This window comes from Dendropsophus ebraccatus, chromosome 3 (assembly GCF_027789765.1).
Source record: "Dendropsophus ebraccatus isolate aDenEbr1 chromosome 3, aDenEbr1.pat, whole genome shotgun sequence".
NCBI classification, from domain to species: domain Eukaryota; kingdom Metazoa; phylum Chordata; class Amphibia; order Anura; family Hylidae; genus Dendropsophus; species Dendropsophus ebraccatus.
This window is the reverse complement of record NC_091456.1, coordinates 147,946,098-147,959,306: the sequence shown is the minus strand read 5'-3', so window position 1 is coordinate 147,959,306 and position 13,209 is coordinate 147,946,098. Positions and strand designations below refer to the sequence as shown.

Here is a 13,209-nt window from a genome sequence, read left to right as displayed (position 1 = left end):
TGAGATATAGGTGAATAGATGGATAAATAAATAAATAGAATAAAACATATCTCCTTATATTCCATGTTAGTGGTTGCATATGTTAGAGAGGCAGTAATCTTGTGTTCTTATGCCAGCGCTGACAAAGGTCTGGTTGTCAGTGATACCTTTAGCAGCTATATATATCCTAGACTGACAGGAGCAGGTGCTGGTGGGCCTGCCAGACACTTGTGCAAGGGAATCTCGCTTCTTACAGGTCAACAGCTAGAGGGGAAAAAGCTACTGTCCTCATGTAAGATACAGTCTGAGGCAACAGAACCCATACTGGGGGTTTCTCTTCAAAGCCAGCTGGTCTGGCTTTATTATACAGGAATTTTTTTACCTGTCAGAGTTTGGTCAACAAGACCCTCAGCAGGTGCTGTAGGGCGCGACTTCCTGGAGAAGCAGGGCACTGGTAAGTTGTTGTTTTTTTTCATTTTGCAACTATTGTGATTGATCCTGGTCATTGTGCTCATGGAGCATACCTACATGTATGACTATGTCTATGAAGCAGAGCTGAATTTCTCCTTGAACTCATTTATGTGTACAGTGATGATTCACAGCACTATGGAAAAATACAGAAAACCCCACATGATATCTAGATATGCTTTGCCAAGTCACAAACTCAGCTCTGCTTCATCTGTCTGTGTGGGTATTGTTGTATCTCTGAAAAGCTGGAAGGAATACTTCCTTTTGTACATTACTGCATAAGCTGGTGACATTAGTCTCCAAGCGAAATCCCCCCCCCCCCTTTTATTCCCTTTTTTCTATAACCATAAAATATTGCTCACCACAAACACTTTTTGTCTGTTCCAAAAAGGATGTCTTTTAACTTTTCAGCCTGATTTTTTTTTTCTTCAATCTGGATTTAATGAAATACATTACTTCTCAATTAGCTTAAAAAAACAAACAACTTTGGAAGTGTTTATCCACAAAAAAAAAAAAACAGTTCATAGGATGCCGCTGGGCAACGGACAGTAACCAGCTTGATGCTAAAGGATATATACAGTCTCCAACGTATAGCTAATCTTTAAAAATATACTTTATATATTTCTGAAAAGATTTTTGAGAATTGGTAATGTCTTCAGATTTACGCTATCTTCTATTTCGGTACAAAAGTAACTGAATTTGACTTTTAACTATTTGTGGCTTTGTGAATTGTTGATGCAAAATCTGAGCAAGGCTCTGTTCACACATGGTATTTCCGTCTTCTGGTCAGTTTTTTTTAACTATAGGTTATGTTTACACAAAGTTTTTTCTTTCTTAACACAACGTCCGTTATTTCGCTGTTTGGCCGCCTATCAGTGCGTGACGGCAGTTGATACATGATTCTAGTTTGGGTTACTAATTGCACTTTGGCTGTGTCTTTAATTAAAAAGTCCATTAAATTTAATAGTAAAAATGGTGAAAGGACAGTGGAAAAGGAAAAACTGCGTGGGAACAATTAAAAATGACGTCCGTTGATTGCAAAAGACGTCCGAAAATAATTGACATGATTGTTATTTTCCCGTCTGCGCAGACAACCTCCGTCATTGTGTGCTTTGAACGTCCGTCATTCCATTGACTTCAATGCATTGCATTGAAGTCAGTTAAATCGCAGCAACAACGGACGTCTTTTTAAATAGAAAAGACGGACACCTTTTCCCTTTTTTTGACGTTGGGCAAACATAGCCCCACCAAGAGTGGGTTGAAAACACAGAAGCTGTGCAATTATTTCCATTATAATTTTGCCCTGCCAGCTCCACTCCTGTTTTTGGTTGAAAAAAGACGGGCCAAAAGACTGACACAAATACTTTGTGTAAATATAGCCCAAAGCTAACACATTGTGATCATCTACAATTCTACATCAGCATCACATTTTATACATTGTCATATCAAGTTCTTCAAATGAAACATATGTATGTTTTATAACAGGACTATTCCTCTAGTAAAACATTTTATAGGCCTTTTTTTTTCAATATGGGGGGAGATGGGTATATCAGTAAAACATGTGGATGTAGTATAGTATATTATATATATATATATATATATATATATATATCGTATATACCATATATTGTATACTATATACAGTAGCCAGGGTTAACATGATCCCTGATGTAACAATTGTGTCAGGGAGCTACAGTAAAGTCAATTAAAAAGTTAAGTTAAATGCGTCATTGTGATCAAGTTAACACAGGCTACATCTGTATATGGATATAGTATGTGGAAATAGTAAGGGTATGGTCACACGGCTGTATTTTGATAATTACAGACATAAATAATGATCATGGCCATTATTTATGTCTTTTTGCCTCAAAAAGCATTGTGTGAACATACCCTAAATGTTATGTTACATTATGTCATTTGTATAATTAGAACATTTGAATTCTCATGTAATGTATTAACTATAGCTCTATATTATTATTATTATTACTATTATTATAAATAGTATTAGTATCCTCTTTGGGCAGTGTTTGGTTTAATCAACATTTAATCAAGAAACTCATGCACATGGGCGTAATATGTCTCCATATAACCTCCAAGTGTACATAACGTCCCTCATTGGGCAAATAACATCCACTATTTTAAAACTAATGGGTGTTATTTGCACAATGACAGACGGACGTCATTTTTACACAGTGTGAACCTAGCCTGATGGTTTTTTTCCATATTACTTTATTTGGAAACTTTTAGTGATTGATTTGTTACTTATTGTGGTCATATCTGTTCAGAGTCCATTTAATACAAGGCAACTGTTGACTGTGCGGTTTCACAATCCAGAGCAACCAAAAGCCACCTGTCACAAACACGTACAATATACTCTACATGTCTCATATGCAGAAAAAAAATATATTGTTAATATATTTTTGAAACTTTTGTTTAACTATATTTATAATGGGATTTAAAGTGTTGGTACAATTGTATCAGATACCTGAGCATTTAAGTTCAATTAGATTAATAGCAACCAATACTGGCATTTGTAAAAAGTCAAATGACCTGATAGAAATTTTTCTTATCGGCAGAAAACTAATCTGTCATTCTCAAACATTTGCCTGCAAATAATTGTAGCATGTAAACAGCATCTGGAAGATACCTTAAAGGGGCATATCACCTTATAATCAGCTGGAACCTCCGCTGATCACAACAATAAGCGGGCACAATAGGACTATCTTCTCACCACTTTTTTTTAGCTCTGTTTAAAATGAGTTTAAAATAACGGACGTCTTTTAGCAGCCTGGCCTTCCCTTAGTGCAATGACGGCTGTTGGTACATTATTCTACTTTGGGTTACTAATGGGCCTTTGGGTTCGGCTTAATTGAAGAATTGCAAAAGTGGCTCCTTTAGTTGAGGTGTAGCCATATCAAAGAGGCATGACCTAGAGCGATCGTGCCCTAGGCCAGCGGCGCCTGTGTGGTGTTGGTCTCGGTCTCCCCCTGTCTCCCTGTGGCATTTTTTCTACCATAAACTTCAATGGGATTGTTCAGGTTGTCTCAAAACTGCCATTGCTGTGCATATGGTGGTTTTTTTTTGTTTGTTTGTTTTTCCCTGGCGTTTTTGTCACCTTCTGACCTTTTGTGGTCCATGTGATGGCAGAGGAAAATAAAATTCAGTACACAAAAAAGCATAAACCACAAAAAAGATCATTCACATGTAAAGTAAAAAAAAAATGCAAATGCTTGGAAAAAAACGCATTGACAGTTTTTTTTTTTGTTTTGTTTTTTTGAGGCCTGAAAAATGGCAGAAAGGATGTGTGAGGGAACCCTTAAAGAGTATAAAATGTATTCATAAAATAGAATACAGATATTAAAAATAGGTTAAAAATAGGTATACAGTGCTTGACTAATTGAGGCTTTAGAATTTTGTTAGTCTTTAGTGGCATTTTGGGGGGTGTATGGGTATTTTGTTTGTAAAGATACTACAGTTGATTACTAGTTATAGTATCGATAGTACTAGTACTAGTACTATAGTACTAGTTACTAGTATCTGACATTCTATTCTATTCGATACACACAATGGTCCAATTGTATTAAGCTCTGTGATAAACAGCACTAATTTACATCAAAGCTAATTTATTTTTTTTCTACCATTTTTGAAAATTTTTATCTATAGGTCACGCATTTGCTGGTTTTAAGTTTGAACCAAAAAACTAAACCAAAGGCACCAAGGCTTCTCCATACATAATGAGACCCACATAACAACAAGATGAGTCGGCCACATTGAAAACTTTTTTTTTTTCCCTCAAATGACTCTAACTTTGAAAATGACTATATTTGTAATCTGCTGAAATCCTGGGGATCGTCCTGGGCCCCACTCATGGCACACTGAAAAAACAGCAGATTTTACCTGGTAAAGCCATCTACAGTATGTATTGTCCATTTAGATGAATGGCTATCTAGGTAATAGAAGGGAGACTTGGGTGCCCCAGAACAGAAAACACCAATGTACAGTGTTTTCCTGTTGTAGGTCATAGATTGAGGTTTGGAGCAAGGGATTCTCCTTTGTAATATCCATATGTTTTAGCTCTGCATATGGACAGGGTTTGTCTTCATGAAAAATCCCTTGAAGAGATCAAAATCCTGGGACTGATCAGGAGAATGTGATCATTTTGAGAATAAGAGGTTTGAATGTGACTAATTTTGTATAGAATATGTGACCCATTTTTTGCGCTAGTACAAGTAACCGATACATCATCCTGACAATGTTATGAGGTTTCCTAAATAGCTTGATACTCGTTGCATCAGTGGAGCTTTCTAAACAAGCGTGTTGGCATCTGAGTGGGGTGACAGCTTCAGCAGATCCTTAGCAGCTGCTTGAACTGGGCTGCTCTGTGTATCGGGGTGGAGTATGTGACACCTGTCGCCTTAAAAATGTGCAGTGCATTGATATTTTGTGTGAATAAGAAAAACAGATTTTATTTCACCCACACAAATTACGCAAACAATATGAAATACGTAATATTGTTTGATGATGTTTTCAAAGTGACAAGTTTTATAGAAATGACTCATAGGGTATTACGTGGATTATGGATGTCTCACACCTAACAAATGTTTATACTTGGTGATAAAGAAGACATCGAAACATGCCACTAGAACATGGTATTCTTTATTTCCTATCAGACAGTCCTTATTTTGGGTACCCACAAGTACTAAACTAAAAGGGGAAAGCAGCAACATCCTAGCCCTGATGCCTGTGGGGGCCCAAAGACCACTTCCCACAATTGACACTATTATTATAAATGGCTACCCTGTTACAGATTTTGTATTAAGGATCGGGAGCATCAGGTTGCACCTCTAAGTAGTCATGAATGGGTGTATAAGATGATAGACATTGCTTATTGTCCAGTCCTGTGATGCAGTACTGTTTCTTTTTTTTTGTCAGTATTTAAAGGTAAAAAAAAAAAATTCTTAGGCTAAAGCAGTAAGGGTACTATTACACGGAACGATAATCGGCTGAATTGGCCCGATTCAGCCGATTATCGCTCCATGTAATAAATGCAACGATCAGCAGATGATAACGATCATCGGCTGATCGTTGATATAGGTTAGAACCTATTTTTGTCGGGCGCCGACCGTGCACCGCTGTGTGTAATAGCGGTGCACGGGTGGCGACTAACTATATACATTACCCATCCACGTTCCAGGGCTGCTCCTGCCGTCTGCTTCTCCCGGGGTCCCACGTGCGCTCTAGCTTCACAGCGGCCTGTGATTGGCCGAGCGGCCTATCAGCTGACAGGCCGCTGTGAAGCTAGAGCGCGCACGGGGCCAGGGGAGAAGTGGACAGCGGCCCTGGAACGTGGATAGGTAATGTATGCCAGTTTAGCAAGGGCTTCAAGGACATCGGTAACGATGTCCTTGCAGCTCTTGTTAAACGATTATCGGGCTGTGTCATAGGCCCAGTAAACAAGCGATGATCTAGCAGATCGGCGCTCGTTTACAGGTATTATCGGGCCCTGCTCGGCCCGTGTAATACCACCCTAACACCGCTGGGTCTTCATGATCAGTTTCTTCTTCCAATAAAAGCTGTACACAGCCAATTTCCATCTTTATATTTTTGTTCCTCCTATTCTAAGAGGCCAAAATTTGTATGTTTTTCACCATTCACCTTTCAGTAAAATTAGAATTAAAAGAGCCTAGAGCCTGTTCTTCACCTGCTCCTCACTGTCACTAAGTGAGTGCAGGGAGTTATTGCAGACACCACTTAGATGGAAAGCTCACTCACTATGCATGCGCCACAATGAGTATGCATAGGGCTCAAAGAGCAGGTAGAGACTTTGCAGCCCAAAGCACTTCAGTACCCTGGCCATGCCTATTTGATCCCTCTAAACGGCAAATAAAAACAGTCTTTTTCAGGATGCTGCAATGGCAAAGCTAAATAGAGGTACCTATACCCCTATTGCTTACAGATGTGTATTACAATTTCAGTGGTTATACATGTTATTTTTTAGTGACAGTTTTTCTTTAAAAATGCTCAAAGTAAGTAAAAATATACATGCAGTACTTATCCCACTTTCATGCCAATCCTGCTGCTTAGAGCTTCCCTTTCTCAATCCCAACACATAGAAAATGCCAGCTCACCCAATCAGAGACTGAGGCAGGCACTGCTGCGATGAGTAATCGGCTGAGCAGGTTTTCCTATGGAAAACTGTGGGCAGCAGGACTGGCACTGGTAGGGGAACGGTGTCAGCTTAGTACATGTTTCTTTACTTCTGACACCCTGGTCATTTCTAAATGTTAAATAATTTTTTTGAGATATCCCCTGTAACCTGGACTCCTTGACATTTTTCTATACATCTGTTTTACTACTGCTGGAACTGAATAAAAATAAATCCACAGGCACTTTTAATAAAAATTCAGGTCTAAGAACCACATTAAAATTACTAAGAAAAGCTAGTTATTCGAATGACTCAGCGTGTTCATGTGGGTATCCAACACAGTATAAGTCAGCTGCAAAAACAATTGACAACTCTGCCATCTGTCCTTGCCTTTAGACAATTCTAATAACCTAGAGGTGCCAGCTGTGCAAAATTGGTACAAATACATTATCACATTAGGCTTTTTTATGTAGTCAAAAGATACCGAAATATGTAAAATAATGATAAATAAAAAAATAAAAATAAATCACTTCTACAATTGTCATACAGTAAATGTTTCCGAGTGAAATGTTCACATCATTATATGGATGTGAATGTTTATATAACCATGAAGTTTACAGATTCAAAGTATATTTAAAGGAGTTTTCCAGAACTATGGTATGGATAGCCTATCTGTAGCATAGGCCATCCATAACGGAGTGGTAGGCGTCCCCATACACATTAGAGGCTGGGTTCACACTACGTATATTTCAGTCAGTATTGTGGTCCTCATATTGTAACCAAAACCAGGAGTGAATTGAAAACACAGAGAAACTCTGTTCACACAATGTTGAAATTGAGTGGATGTCCACCATATAACAGTAAATAACTGCCATTATTTCAATACAACGGCCGTTGTTTTAAATATTTGCCATTAAATGTCGGCCATCCACTCAATTACAACATTGTGTGAACAGAGCCTTTCTGTGTTTTCAATCCACTCCTGGTTTTGGTTGCAATATGAGGACCACAATACTGACTGAAATATACGTAGTGTGAACCCAGCCTAGATTTTAGCAGCGAGTTTGACTGTCAATCTGAGGTATATGGGGCTTCCACACAGATAACGTCAGTGGAGATAGGGGTCGGCCATGATGGAAAATCACGCTGACCCCCTTTTTCAGAAGAGATAATCTGCAGCCAGAGCACTCTCTCACTGCTACTTACCCCTTACCATAGAGAACATAGGAATGCTTGGCCATGCTGAATGTTCCTGTGTATGGGTAGGAAGGGCCGAAGAGATAACTGACGGACGGTTGGTTGGTTGATTAATTGTTTGTCTGTCAGTTAATGTAAGTGTATGGCTATTAATGCATCTATGGTTTACTTGAATGGGATTGAGTTGCAGTACCAGGTAGAGCCACTGCAAAATGTTCCAAGCTGAGCTGGTAGACAATAAATGGCATGGGATCTCATTAATGAGCAAATCGGAGGGGATGCCTAAAGTCATACCTCCACCTTTCTAAAATGGCTTATCCAAACATTGTAGTCCTGGAAAACCCTCTTTAAGGGGTTGTCGGCACTAGAATTTTTTTTAAAGGGCCAAGGCGAGCTTAAAGTGTGCCTGTCGGTTTAAGTATACTAGTTTAACCCCTTATGGTCAAAGCAAATTTTCGTTTTTGCGCTTTTGCTTTTTCCACTTTATGTTTAAAAGGCCATTGCGCTTGCATTTTTTTTTTACCTAGAGACCCATATGAGCCCTTATTTTTTGTGACACCAATTGTACTTTGCAATGACAGGCATTATTTATCCATAAAATATGCTGTGAAACCAGAAAAAAAATTATTTGCACTGTCAAATAGAAAAAAAAAGGAATTTGTTTTCATTTCAGGAAGTTTCGTGTTTACGCTGTTCGCCCTATGATAAAACTGACATGTTATTTATATTCCTCACATCAGTGCCATTACAACGATATGTAACTTGCATGACTTTTATTTTATTTGATAGCTTTTAAAAAATTAAAACCTTTTAAAAAAATCTAAATGTGTTTAAAATTGCTCCATTCCCATCATTAGAACGCTTTTATTTTTTAGTCTATGGGGCTCTGTGTGGTTTCATTTTTTGTGCCATGACCTGTACTTTCTATCGGTACCTATTTTGTGCATATGCGACTTTTTGATCACTTGTTATTACATTTTATTCTGGATTTGATGCGACCAAAAATGCGCAATTATGCACTTTGGAATTTTTTTGCGCTTACGCCGCACAAGATTAGGAATGTGATAATTTAATAGTTTGGGCGATTACGCACGCAGCGATACCAAACAAGTTTATTTATTTGTTTAGATATTTATTTATATTTATAAAATGGGAAAAGGGGGGTGATTTGGACTTTTATTAGGGGAGGGGATTTTTCATTAATAAAAACACTTTTTTCCTTTTTTTTGTACTTTAACTAGAAGTCCCCCTGGGGGACTTCTATATACACAGCACTGATCTCTCATAAAGATCAATGCTGTGTATATACACAGCAATTATCAGTGTGATCAGTGATACATTGCTCTGGCCTGCTGCAGACCAGTGCAATGTATTGCCGAGCCGGGATCAGCGTCAGTGCGATGCTGTGGCCTGGCCAGAAGAATGGATATCCTCAGCGCAATCGCATCGCGGGGGGCAGAATCTCCCACTAGACACCAGGGAACTGCGGAGTACAGCATCTAAATGCAGCTATCAGGTTTGACAGCTGCATTTAGATGTTTAATTAGCCGGCGCGGACCCGCCAGCTAACAGAGGCGCTCTCCAACTGCAGATAACAGCCCGGCGGGACCCCTCTCTGAACTCCCCCCCGTGTCACCATGACGTACCAGGTACATCAAGGTACGCTAAGGGGTTAAAATATACCTGTTACAAAAACAAACTTTGACACTCCACAGTTGTCCAGGTGTGAGTGTTCAAACCATGACACATGCTGCCGCACTCCTCTATCCCCACCCTTTGTCTGTGTCAGCGCGAAGACCTATATAGGCTATCATTATGTTCCGCCTCGGTCAGAGACGGGAAAACATTTTCTTAGCTTAAAAGGGGTACTCCCCTACCTAATCCTCCTGACATTGCCAGTCCCATAGTGCCCAGTCCCCCTAATTAGTACTATTCTTTAGGATCTTGTGCACAAAGCAAAATACTGACACAAGGTTCCTGATGGAATGTGAAAATTTTCTTCTAGATTCATGCACAATCTAACAGAAAACCATCCATATCCACCAGATATAGTGGCACTTCAGTTTCCTGATAATGAATGGATATTTTTGAAAATTCAATTTTGCAATTTTTTTTTTCTTTTTTTAAGCGTCATGTTTATGTATGAACAACACCCTGAATGTGGAATTACTTTTTAGAATTGAACTTAATACAATGATTTATACAATGATTTATTGACCTGAAAATGACAGGTATCAAGACTAAAGTAGGCTTTTACACCTGAGCAAATTTAAGATTTGTTTCCAGTCCAATTTGCTTCATTCAGCCAACGGATTTGATGAAGATTTCATTGTATGCACAAAAGCAGGGTCTCCAGTCAAATGCAGGAGTCCCTGCTACTGTCCACTGAGCCGCAAAGCAAGTGCTGTATACCTCATCACTGGGCTGGGGGCCAGGGTATAGTGAGCAAGCAGAGATACAATACATTTAAATATATTGAAATGTGACAATAATACTCAAATACAATGAAATATGATATATCTGATCTGCACAAATGAACTGTTATCTTGTGAGGAACCATGCTGAGTGTTGTGCTGTTCAACATATTCCTTGAGTGGTTGTTTTCAAGAGAAAATAGAAAAAAAAAAATCTAGAAAATTTTTAACAGATACTGGAACATAGGTTATTTTACCTAAAACATATGCTTCTGGATAGAAGTCCCTTGTTCCCTCTGTGTTCCAGATATTTTTTTTTTTTGCTTTTTTTAAAATAATGATCAGACAATGCATTGTTGATTTTTAAAATGTAACACTAAATGATTTGCCATCATATCAATTATATACATACACACACACACACACACACACACACACATATATATATATATATATATATATATATATATATATATATATATATAAATATATTATAAATATGTATATATATAGAGAGAGAGAGATTTTTTTTTTAATTTATTTATTTATTTTTCTTAATTGTGATGATGATGATGATGATGATGATGATTGATTATTATTATTATTGTGTACTTTTGAAAATGCATGGGAATTCCTAGCCCGTCCTTTATCTACCCACTGTAATCTCTGGCCATTTGTTCTTAATAGTATTGGGATAATATGGAGTATGCTACAAACATGGCCACATTCTTTTCTATTTTCATCTTTAGCAGCTGTTAAAGGAAAATCGTCACCCGGAAAGTTTTATCTCCCTCTAAGATGGGGTATTCTAGGAATGATCAGATTGAATGGAGACATTTGGATGTGGGTGTGGAATCTGTTCACTAAGGTCTGACTGTTGCTAAATTTACACAATAAAAAACACCAAGCCCGATCACCTGATGTCTGGATATGTGTCTATTTTGGCAACATACAGAGTAACAATCTAAGACCCAGTTATTAAATATACTTTGTAATCTAGAAGAAAATTCTGGACTACAGCTACAAAAACATTGACCTAAAAACCTACATATCATATAACCTTGTAGATCATATTGGGCACCAGTAGTGATCCAGCTTGATAAATAAAGTTTTAATAAGGACCGAGGCAATTTTCGCTGTTGCTCTTTGATTTTTTCCACTTTTTGGTTAAAAGACCATAGCGCTGGCATTGTTTCATTATACTAAGAAACCAGGCTAAAAAAAATTGCGCTGTAACTTTTAGAAAAAGTAAGTTTTTCCATGTCAGGGGGTTCCGTGTTTACGCAGTTAACCCAGAGGTAAAACTGACATATTATCTATGTTCCCTAAGTCAGTACAATTACAACAATGTATACTTTTTTGTAACTTGTATACTTTATACTTTATTTGACAGCTTTAAAAGGGTAGTGCGGTGTTTAAAATTATTCACTAAATTACACATATTACAAAGTTAAACAACTTTGTAATGTGTGTTATGTAAGTGAATGGCCCTCTTCCCTGTGTCCCCACCCCCCCCCCCAGAAATGTGGTGCAGTATACTCACCAGATTATTGTCGACCCCGGCCACCATCTTGGGTCGAGCAATGTCATCTTCAGGAGGCCGGACAGACTGCTACGGCCGTCCCTCATGCCGGCCCCCGTCTGCCGCGTCATCAGCTGCTCAGCCCCGATTGGCTGAGCATGATTCTTTATTAAGGGAGTGGATTTTTTATTAATGAAAACTTTATTTTTTTTTACACAGTAATTTAAAGACCCCCATTGATACTGCATTGATCAATGAGATCAGTGATCTATTGCTCTGGGCTCCAGTAGCCTAGCTGGGATCTGGCAACGTGCCAAGCTGCGATCGCATTGCAGGGAGGGGGGTTGTGATCCGTCCACTAGACATGAGGGATGGGGCTTTTGCAGCCATTTAAATGCAGCTGTCATTTTTGACAGCTGCATTTAAATGTCTAATTAGCGGGCACAATGATCAGCTGATCATAGCCGAAAGTGCTTCGGTTAGGAGTGGGGTCTCCGTATGACCCCTTCTCTGAACCCCCCCAAGGGCGTGATGATGTACAGGTACATTGCACTATATGGTCCCTTCACAGGAGTGACCCACCTCATAGAGTGATTGGGTGGGTGTTAATTTCCTATGTGCCAAGACGTAACCAGGAAATGATGACAGTAGTCACCAGTAGGAATACCATGGAAATGGCTGTGGCATTTTTTTATTTTTTTATTTTAAGCCAGTATGAGCCCATGGGAAAAAAAAAATAACATTCTGGCCCTGGACTAGCCCTCTATGGGTATGTTTACTTTGTATGTAGATTATCAATGTGAAAACCATATGAAATTGATGTTCAATTATGAGACCCTGGGAACTGTGTACTACAGTCTGGATTATTTGTGATGTGGATTAGTACTAGGGATGGTCCAAACCTGCAGAGGTTCTGGTTCGTATGAACCCGAACGCTAGACAGCAGATTACCGCTGTCTGCCCGCTCCGTGGAGCGGGCGGATACAGGGGGAGTAACGCCTGGAAAACTGGGAAACAGCCTATGGCTATGGCTGTATCCCAGTTTTCCAGGTGGTCCTCCCGCTGGATCCGCCTGCTCCACGGAGCGGGCAGACAGCGGGAGTCATTACCGGGGGTTCGGGTTCATACGAACCCAAACCAAACTCCGTCCGGACCATCCCTAAATAGTACCTTACAAAATGAGCTAAATGACATTTAAGGGGGCTAAGCCTTGTCCAGGAGTAGGACAGGAATATGAGGGTATATTGTAGCCCCTGCTTCAGATTCCTTGTGGGATTTTTCCAATAGAAGAAGTTACTGTGTGATCATACTGTACCTTAGGACACTGGATACAACTTTTCCAACCCTTATTTACTCACTGTTTCCCATCCTGTGGGGCTCAGCTGCATGAAAAGCTTTCTTATGGCTGACTCTGTCCTGTAATAAGTAACTAGGTTCTAAAATGTAGAAACCCTATTGCAAATCTTAGTTTATTACATCCTTTA

The 13,209-nt window shown here is 39.0% G+C and overlaps 1 protein-coding gene across 10 annotated transcripts in view; it reads left to right on the top strand.

Annotated features, from left to right (window-relative positions):
• Positions 1-271: 271 nt before the first annotated feature.
• MEF2C (myocyte enhancer factor 2C) overlaps positions 272-13,209 on the top strand; it is a 209,541-nt gene continuing 196,603 nt past the window's right edge. For all 10 annotated transcript variants that reach the window (XM_069962894.1, XM_069962899.1, XM_069962892.1 and 7 more), the window contains exon 1: positions 272-433. The gene's annotated coding sequence lies outside the window, so the exon portion shown is untranslated. The remainder of the gene's footprint in view (positions 434-13,209) is intronic.